We start from the raw sequence: 11,786 nt of genomic DNA, 5'->3' as shown, positions 1-11,786 counted from the left end.
ACTGGTGTCAGTGTGTGACTATGAGGATTTCAAGTTCCAACAGTGTAAGTCGTAAGAAGAGGATCTATAGTAGATCATAATTTTGAAAGACATTGTTATTAAAATTCAATAAGTATTTCTTTTAATCATTTATATATATTATATAATTTATATTTTAAATGTAAGGTACCGTTATAACAAGTATTTATAAAATAATATAGTCATATAGTATTGTTATTAATTTGTTTTACTTTATACCAAAACTAGTTATTTTCCTCCGACGAGATAAAAAAACGTTTATGAGTAAGTTAAAGGTATTTAAAAAAATAAAAGTAACTTAACTTTTAATTTAACTTAGTTATTATTTTCATGCAAATTTGTAACTTAGTTACTCAAATTCAGTAACTTTATAAAACTTTAACTTAGCTTAGTTATTTTTAATTTAAGGATAACTTAACTTTAACTAGTTTAAAAAATTGGTTAACTTTCCCAGCTTTGTTGAATTTACATTATTATATTATTATATTATTCCTAAAAACAATTTGTGTTTATATAACATATTTTTAACGGCTCCATTTTTTGTCCATCGTGTATAAAACACATCAAAAATTGTTTCGATTAAAACATAGTAAATTTGTTAGTTCAATATATCAAAATTTAATTTTCTTGATGAGCTTTCCATTTTTATTTAAGCTCAGTGGTAGAATATGACCCCTCAATCAGTGGCGTCATCTGGCCGGGTATGGGCTAGTTTTGGGCCTTTATATAGTAGCTAATAGCCAATAGGTAAGTAATATATTTAAGTAACCTCTACAGTTTACCTATATGTATTTATTATTTAGTTATTATTATCTCTTAAAATAATGGGTTACTTACCTGTATGCTTTTATGATATTAACCTTTGATACTAACTAGTAAGTATACAATTATGTATAAGGAGGGTATTTGTATTGAGATAAAAATGCAATATTGTAATGTAAATGTTAGCAAGCTTTTTTTTCAGTTTTATTTTGGGCCTGTCAAAAATGTTGCCCCCCTCTCAAAAACTGAAATGACGGCACTGAATGAATTTTGTTTGCTGCGGAAAACAATTTATGCAGCTGAATAATATTTTATTTGATCTAACTGTATTCGGGACGCGATTATACATATTTATCGTAAAACTGTTGTACGGCTATTAGCCTATTATAGATCCCATGCGAGTACCTACCAATAGCAGACTATTGGTGACCAGTGGTAGGCAGGTAGGTACACGCTACACTGCACGTAATAAAAAAATACATATTTGATATATTATATTACCTATTTATATTATTAATGATGCTTAAGATAATAATCATGATACTAAATATAGGTATACCCGATACCGTATACTTATTAAAGAATTATAATATTTACCATTCTATGAATTGTAATTAATTAAATATTCGTAAAATACTTCGAAACCACACGCGCGTTTGATTTTATAGGTTGCTGTGAAAAAAAAAAACAAATATTATAAAGTAATAATAAGTTAATATTATAAAAATATCATATTTAGTTCTTTTATACATGTATTATGGACAATTTATATTTAAATAGATTTTTGAATTATTACCTATTTATTTATATAAATCATATTATCTTGGACAGATATTGAGATATCATTGTACAGATTAAGAGGACGTAGGATCACCCGCATTTGTTGTCTCCGTCTTACACACGTACGGCATGGCAAAAACTATTTTGCGCGGGAAAGAACCGAGAAGGCTTTGGCTCATTTTTTATACATAATAAAATAAAATAAAATAATAATATAATTAAAGAACAAAACAGAAATAATTTGCACTTTTTTTGTGTCAATTTGCTTTTAAAGTAGACAAACCACTAAATTACTCTGGATAACTTCTTCATTTCGATGTACACTTGAAATTAACCTATAGGAATTTGGTCGATTTCCATCTGGCCAAAACTGAGTATTGTCTATAAGAGAATAATGACTTTAATGGTAATCTTAGAAAATTAAGCATGAAATTCTTATTTAAGTTTTTTTTATTTAAAGTAGCTACCTAATGTTTTGTATTTTTATTTGTTATTTTAAATATATTGCTTATTGTTTAATTATGTATTTAATATATAATATTCTAATAAATAGATCAATGTAGGTACAATGCATACCGTCAGCATACTCACAGCTACATCTTAAACTTAAAAAATTAATGCATTTTTGTATTAAAAAAAGAAAATCATTACAACTACAAATCATAAAGAGAGAATAAAGTTATTTCTTAAATATTAATACTTTATAAAGCCTTAGTTTGTAAGAAATAGTAGGTAATCGTGAATCATGATCAATCAAATGCTCCATTGTATAATTAATTTAATGAAAGTAGAATAAAATAATTAAAGTAAATTAATAAATTATACTAATTAAAATAAAGTAGATCTTAAAAAATTCGATGTTGGTACCTATATAAAAATTAAAATGAAGAACAGTTTTTTTAAATGATGAAATACATAGATACATTAATGATACATTTTTTTTTTTGATTATGATAATGTCTGTACAAACATTTTGTTGTCAAACGTTGGCAATGATTCAAACTGAATCAGAAAATATCTCTTATCAATTTTCTAACAACACTGGCATTATCCCCGTACCCCGGACAGATTACAATGATTACATTCATAATATAATAAATTATGGTCTGTGATTAAAGTCTCTTATATGAGTTTTACCTAGTGACTAGTGAAAATTTAATACTCTCAAGTCTCAATAGTTGAAAAGTATCATACTCGCATGTAGTCTTAGCTACATGGCTAAATGTTCATGTTTTGTATGTTTCGTCGTGCCATGATGGAGACACTTAATAATGTTAGTATTGTTCGTTGTCCGTTCGTTACGATCAAACAGCTCGCAGACTTCACGTTCACTTGTTTTTCGGCTGTCTTCAAAGCACTTTGATGTCCCTGCATCATTTATTCGCTCTTGTCAACAACAACTATACGCATCCACGTGTACGAACTACAGAGTCATTTTTTCGTCTGCCTTAAATCCACGTTCCAGTGAAATTGTACATTGTCCGGTAACTATTGTTCGAGACAACAACCATTATTGTGTATTAATTTTGTTTTCCCTGGTTTAGGGTGTTTTTTGTGTGAACCAGAAACTCTTGAGAGTTTGGATTGTACTTATGCAATGTTTGAACGTTGTAGCAAACTTTTAGTTCAGCAATTTGTTCGCCAGTGGCTGACAGTTGTGGGTAGATGGTTACACACACACGTGGCCTGCAATTTTTATTGTATTAAGTATTAACTAAGCTCTAATACCTAGGCTCATTCCCCAGTGTATTTTGCGTGGCAATGTGGGATTAAATCTGCCAATCAATGCAGGCATAATATGTGAGTATTGGTCAACTATTTGTGTTACTGTTGTCACAAGTCTATTAATGACTATTATATATATTAATTATGGTACCTAAAATTAAATATTGAAATGAGCTGTGAATATTAAATTGACCTTTTATTAGAATTACAATGTACCGGATAATTGAATCACTTTAATAAACATTTTTATTGATTTTATGACTTTTCAAACTGATTATGTTAGGAGACCAACAGCTGATATAATATAGGTACCTACTTATTAGGTATACAATTGTATTTTTAAACTTATCAGTGTATGGATTTACATCCCGTTGTTCAGTATAGTTGTTATAGTTCCTGTTCATTCATTTTTCTAACACAACGCTGAGCATAAAGATTTTCTTTTATTGATAAATCTAATATAATATAATATAATAAGTTGGAAATATGTTTTGAAAACACCCCATCTTATATTTTACAACATTTTAAAAATCATAAGCAAATTTATGAAAATCGTCTCTTAACTGAAAATTACATAATATCATAATTTCAGGGTAATATGATAACTAAATTAAGGGTCACTCATGTTAAATCTAAAATTAAATTAATAGTTTCTTTTCCTTATTTTAAATGTATTTTAAATTCTGAGCGGAGCAAGGAAGCTATTGTTTTTACAATGGTGTTTATTTTATAGATTCTGAGCGGAGCGAGGGAGCTATTGTTTTTACAATGGTGTTTATTTTTTTTTTTATTTTTCTTTTTATATCCTGTCTACAAAATTTCTTCTAGAAGGAGTGTTTCGATTTCAACATATAATACCTTATCTTTTAGCAAATTGGATCAAGATGGTACTTTAGAGAGGTCATTTTTCGATTTTCTAAACAGTTATTTAATATCACGGGAAAAACCACCAGAAAATTACGAAAAAACGCTAAAAATGGGATTTTAATTTCTAACGCTTTGTTTATCACCATAGAAACGAATAAAAAATTATAATATTTTAATATTAATTCAACTTACATGATAAAATAAATAATAACAAAATATAAAATATCTAGACTGACAAACCGTCTCCGCTCAGAATCGTTTTTCTTATACAATGATATTATATCATTGGATTCAAGTCTAATACAACCAATATACAATTACCCACTTGTAATCTACTGTACAGCAGAGCAACATCCACTTACCTACTTTTTTTATCTTATTTTCATTTTATTTGAAGTTAACATAAAAATAAAGAATCGTAAAAAAAAATTTTCATGGGATTAACTGGTTGAATCAAAATGACCTCTGCCAATGTGATCAGGTTAATATGAATTATCAAATTACAAGTCACTCAAGTCACTCAAGTTCTATCTAAAATAAAATTGATATTTTTTTCGTTGCTTTAAATTAATTTTTATGTTATTTAAATTTATTCAAAATCTAAATAAGATAATATAATAATAATAAAAAAAATGTTTATGGAATTAACGAGTTAATAGCAGAATAAAAATAACCTTTGCCAATGTGATCACATTAAGCGGAATTCACTGTATTAGGTATACAAATGGTTTAGCCGTTGTTTTGTAGTCCTTTGCTTTTATATTATTTTATTAATTAAGTACATTATATTTATTAGATATCACAGTTGTATATTTACCTTGTCAAATTATTCATAAACTTATTTATTGTTATATTGTCAGCCTTCTAAGACAATTCAGTTATTTTTATATATTAAGTATACTGTTATTTTAGTGGCATCATTATTCCAATATCAAATACCGTTTTCACCTTTATAACACAACAAAAAATTATTTTATCTTAGAAAGACCCTGGTTATTACTACTATATTATTTCTAAATCCAAACCGTGATGATGTACACCGTGTCCCCTGTTCATGACGCAGTCTGCTGTACATTAACAAGGTCCTGCCATCAAGTTAAATAATCACAAAAATGTCACTATAGGTGTATTATGTAATATGTACCTACATAATATAAATTATAGTGTTCATACCTGCAATAATGATAATTCAGAAAATAATTACATTTCCTAGGGAATGTTTATAATACATTGAGTTGTTAGCCAATGACTAACATGTATTGTATTAATGCAACATTTCCATATTTTATAAGGAGTAGTCTTAATTATAAACATTACTTGGGAGTTATGTAAATTGTTTAAACTATAGAAAGAACAACCATAATTAGGTATGTTTTGTAATTTAATTGTTAAATATCTGTTTATTTAAACTAAAAATATTCTTAATACAATCATAATATAAAAACCAACAGAATGTAAGTTATTCAATAAATTGAACAAGTCAAAACAAACTACTAATTAAGTCCAGAAAAAAGTCACACATTCAACAATTACACCATAGTTGCATACACATATCAGTTGCTAAAACCTGTATGATATAATATTATAACAGGAATTATTTTTCTTTTTGGAAAAATATAATATGTAGTATCTATAACCGTGAATCATTATAAATTGTCTGGTTTGTAAAATATTATGTTCATTAACAATTCAAAAACAATTTACATATTAACAAATGAAATATGAGTGTTGTACACAATATCTCAAAAATGTTGGTTTGGTCGCATGATTTATTTCCACCATACATACTCGATATCCTCACTATAGACATTTAAAATATAAAATATTGATCTACATAAATATAGCCAAAATATATTTAAACTAAATAATAAACTTCTTGCTTCCTTAAGCTTTTTCAAAAGTGTAATAACATTTTTGACATTACTTTTTTCCTACTTTGCTGACGACCCAATGGTTGATGTTATATTGTAACATCCTTTAGGTTGTATAACTAATGAATTATCATCATTATTAAAACAATCAAGATAAAAATGGAAATCTTGGATAATTGTATAATTTACGTGAACCAATTACTTGAATAAGTAATTTAGTTTTACTACATTCTTTTATTAGTATTAATATGAAAAAAAAAATTTAGTGTATTAATTGTTTATACGCTCTAAAACCCAGTCAAGAAAATAGGGCACTATTGTGTACACGCCCGGATAATTTAGTTTACCATACTTCTTACCAAAAGAAACAATGCCCATCAAATAAAACTGTTTTTCCTTAAACCACATTAATGGACCTCCGCCATCACCCTGAAACAAATTGAAAATAAAATATAATTTTATCTTTGGATTTAACAGTCTGTTTTTATAAATTAAATCGAAATAAACTAAAATATACTAGGTACCGTGCAAGCATCTTTTCCTCTTTCTCCAGCACATATAACTTTTCATTGATGACGGCTTTTTCATCTTTATATGTCTTTGTACAGTCTGTAATGTTTATAATTGGAATTTGGACTTCTTTTAAAGACAAACTGCTTGGACCTGAATATTTTTAGCATTTTTTTTTACAAATATCACAAATACCTCATCAATTTTCAACTGAATTTACATTGTTTTCTAAACGTATATTGTTTTCAAACATCCAACTCTCATAACAAGAATTTTTTTGCTAATATTAATAGTATTAATTTATATATTAGATCAACAAAATACAGTGATTTAATAATACCCAATCATTATAATTTTTATGTATAATATGTATGATATTTATTTCATAGTAAATTTTATATTGGGTAGGTCCCCATCCAGCAATAAACGAAAAACTATTTCCCATATCCATGTTATTAATAGTCGGTAATTGTGGCAAACATATTGGTTGGATCAATGCTACACAAACAATCAAGTAAATATTAAATTGTAAAAGTAATAAATTATACTGATGAATACATTTGTTATCCAAATTCATTATAATAATAATAATTTATTGTAAAGAGGAAAATTTACAATAAATAATAATAACGCCTTTTACTTTTTAGGGCAAAGAGTACAGATACATGACACTTTTAAAGATATAGCATTATAGTCATATAGGTATTCAATTACAACGATTGATATAACAAAATATTATATGCTTGCAATTGTTCAACCAAATATAGATAATTTAAGACGCGCATATTATAACAATATAAAAAAAAATGTGGAATTTTTAAAACTAAAACAATTAATAACATAATAATATATAGTTTATTAATAATATTACTTATAAAAAAAAAAAAAAAAGTAAAGCTACAGTATTGTGTTCAGTAGATAGGAGAAAAGTGTATTCACGAAAGAATTACTCAATTAAGTACATTTAAATATGCATAGAATATTATTGGTCATCATAATTATAAAAACCTACCAGTAAAGTAACCTGGGGTAGTGGGGTATAATGGCGCAACTAACATTTAACAGCTGTTATATTGTTTTCCTATCATACATATTATGTAGATTTCAATTTTCCGGTCAAACGTTGATTTTACCAAAGCAAATACCAAAATTTCTAAATAATTAGAAATTATAACAAATGCGTCTTTTTTACCCCAGTATCGGGGTAAAAGTGCGCTCCTAATGAGGTAATAGGCCGCATGCTAAATTAATTCATAAAAATCTATATTATTTTATCAAATAGTAAGATATAAACATAATATATAATATGCATGCAAAATATAATATATAATTAATACAGTATATTAGTATTAAATACTAAGTTAAAGTAATTTTTTTTAAGTATAATTATTCAATACATTTTACATAATATTATTTAATCATTATGAAACTTCAAGGTTATCAAGATATTTCTAAAAGTGTTTCTAAAATGTATTTGTTGCAAAATTTTTAAAACTTGTGAATTACAAAAAACGAAAAGCATGGGGCACTTTTGATAACTCCTATGTAAAGTCACTCTACAACTGAATCATTAGATAAACTTTATGATAACTATTTTAAAGATTATTGATCATACTTCCAATTTTGTAAGAGATATTCTTGACTCATAGGAGCCCCATGCATTTCGTTTTTTGTAATTCACAAGTTTTAAAAATTTTGCAACAAATAGATTTTAGAAACACTTTTAGTAATATCTTGATAACCTTAAAGTTTCATTAAGAAATTGTTTTAAAAGTAAGTTTATTTTCAACTGTTTCGTTCATGTATTAAGTAGTATTAAGAAAAGCATGTTTTTTAAAAAAAAAATTTTATTTTTTTATTTTCTACTTTTTAGTGATAACAATAAATTAGAAAAAAAGGATTTTTTGAAAGCATAATTTTTTTTATTTACGGTACATTCAAATATTATAAGAAACTCTGTTGTCTTAAGTATAAATTAGCTTATTAAATTTTTTTTTTACATAGTAATAGTCGTTGCACACGTCCGACGACGGTCGCTGTCGCATACTATCGTTATCGCTTATCGCGTCATTAAAATTAATGAGTACTAAGTCGAACCGTATTATTCAGTTTAATTATTACCGTTTGTCGTTTATCTTTCTTACGCGCTAAAACAAAACAAAATCCAACCCGTCACCACTGTCGCCGAACCGGCTGTAGGCCGTGACCTGCAACTCCCACTGCACCATGCATCGGAATAACTCGGACACAAATAGACTTAAAAGCAAACCGAAACTATCTCCGTTAACTATCACAAAAGATATCTCTCACAAAGCGCAAGGCGTAAATTCTCAGCCAGTCACCTCAGATAACGACCAAGAATGGAATATTGTTGATAATCTCAAACGTATTAGGTCACCTAATAATATTACCTCGCCTCGTCCAAAAAAACCAAATGAGCCGAAAAATTTCTCCTCACCAAACCGCTTTTCTCCACTCGGCACCAACACAGATAATATGGATCTTGAAGCTGACACAGTAATCAACGAGTCCCAATCAAAAGAGCCCCTTCCTTTATTCTTTGTAGACCTTAACCCGTCTCCAAATCAAGAAATCTTTAAGATAAAGGACATATGCTTCACCAAAGTAAAAGTTGAAGCCCCACACATCAGACGTGATTTAGTCCAATGCCATCGCTGTCAACAGTATGGCCACACCAAATCATACTGCAACCATCTGCCTAAATGCGTCCGATGTGGCGAAAACCATACTTCTGACCAGAGCTCCAAATCCAGGGACCTTCCTGCAAAATGCGCACTTTGCAGTAAGGCCCATCCGGCAAACTACAGAGGATGCACTGTCCACAAGGACCTCCAACGTTTCCGCAAAAAACAACAACCGAACACCATCTCAAGAGCTACATTAGTTACCGACTCACCTCAAGCCCAACCCAACAGCCAGCTTTCTCCAGCAACATCGCATATCAATAACGCTCTCACAAATACTGTAATAGAACCCAGCGACACCCAGCACTTATCATTCTCACAAGCGGTTAAAGGTAATAAATCAAAAAAGCTAAATCTAAGCCACATAAATGACCCTACCTCCGACCAACCATTAACAAGCCAACTAACAACATTCATTTCTGAATTCAAAACTCTAATTTCCTCTCTCATAACACTTCTCACTCCTTTATTAACCCTCCTCACATCTCTAATTAACAAACTAAGTTCCAACAATGGAAACTAAACTCAACCTAAAAGTACTTACTTGGAATGCAAACGGTATAACCCATCATAAACTAGAACTTCAAGCTATCCTAATTGAACATAATATAGATATAGCCATGATTTCTGAATCACACCTAACCCCAACCAAAAACATTAAAATCCTTGGATACAAAGCGTACCAAAGTAATCACCCGGACAACTTAGCTCACGCTGGCTCGGTAATACTAGTAAGAAATAGCTTAATTCACTCGCCATTTCCTCAATTCAATGAAACCTATCTTCAAGCATCCAGCATACTTGTATCCTTAAATAAATACTCCAATCTGATATTCTCATCTACCTACTGCCGTCCCGGTCCGAAAATTACCTCAGATAACTTTAATAACTTCTTTAAAACACTAGGGAAACATTTTATCGTCGCTGGCGTTCTTAACGCGAAACACTCGTCGTGGGGCTGTTTTGCAACCAACACTAGGGGCAGAACCCTCCTTCGTGCAATAGATAATTCAAACATAAAGATTCTACCTCCCCCTCTGCCCACATATTGGCCCTCCCGCCAGAACAGACGCCCTGATATCCTCGATATCTTCATAGCAAAAGTCCCAAGTAACTATAATCTTAACGTCTCCAATATAAATGATCTATCATCCGACCATTCACCAATCATTCTCGAATTCAAATCGCCTCCTTCAAATAATCTTGTAAAAAACCCCCAATTACCTGGAAAAATCGATTGGCCCCTTTTCCAAACAACCATTGAAACCCGCACTCAGCTCAATCCCTCTCTAAAATCAAACGAAGACATTGATGCTACAATCCTTAAGCTCACAACTGATATACATGAATGCTTACAATTAGCAACAACTCCCAGCTCATCACACACTACCAATTACCCTCTCCCGAATCATATCAAATACCTCATTAACGAAAAACGTAAAGCAAGATATCGCTGGCAAAGTCACAAGTACCCGCCCGATAAACTTATTTATAATCAACTAAAAAACAAATTGAGTAAAGCACTTCTTCAACTCAGCTCTACCACCTATAATAAATATATTCAAAATCTAACATCGCAACACTCCTCACTCTGGAGGGCAACAAAAAATTTTTTAAAAATTCAATCAACTCCTTCTCCTTTGCTCAATGAAAACAACTCGTGGGCTATTTCGGATATAGATAAAGAAAATTTATTCGGCAAATATTTATCAAAAATCTTTACACCCCATGATATAATTTTAAATAACAACCAAAATCTAATAATCAATCAATCATTGAACCCTGCTTTACCCGTTTCTCTTCCAGCCAAACTTCCGGCCAAACCACCGGCCTTCTAGTCCCGGTGAAATCGACTTTAAAATAAAAAAAACTCCATAAAAAAAAGCTCCGGGTTATGATCAGATTTCAAATCTAACTGCCAAAAACTTCCCAAAAAAAGTAATTATCTTATTATCTTAAATTTATAATGCAATGTTCCGCCTATCATACTACCTAACCTGGAAATTCTCTGAAATAATACTTATCCCTAAACCTAGTAAACCCCATGAATCAGCAACCTCTTACCGCCCTATCAGCCTTCTTCCAACTTTATCCAAAGTGTTCGAAAAGATCCTACTAAAAAGGCTTCTCCCTTTGGCTACCGAAGCAAAAATTATTCCAGATACGCAATTTGGCTTCAACATTCACCAATTGCATCGCGTAGTTGATACCATTTCCTCGTCTTTAGAAAAAAAACAATATTGTGCAGCCACCTTTCTGGATGTATCTCAAGCGTTTGACAGGGTCTGGCACGATGGTCTCCTGTTTAAACTAAAAAAAATTCTTCCGGCTCCTTACTTTCTACTAATTAAGTCCTACCCGAGCGACCGAACCTTCGTTGTACGCCAGAATTCGAGCTACTCGAACTATTTTAATATTTTAGCCGGAGTTCCCCAAGGCAGCGACATCGCTCCCTTCCTATACAACGTATTTACTCATGACATACCTAAAACATCATTTACCGAACTCGGTACTTACGCTGATGATACTGCAATCGTGGCTTCTCACG

This window comes from Acyrthosiphon pisum, chromosome A2 (genome assembly GCF_005508785.2).
Source record: "Acyrthosiphon pisum isolate AL4f chromosome A2, pea_aphid_22Mar2018_4r6ur, whole genome shotgun sequence".
In the NCBI taxonomy this organism is placed as follows: Eukaryota; Metazoa; Arthropoda; class Insecta; order Hemiptera; family Aphididae; genus Acyrthosiphon; species Acyrthosiphon pisum.
The sequence above is the reverse complement of the archived record's forward strand: the minus strand, read 5'-3'. Positions refer to the sequence as shown.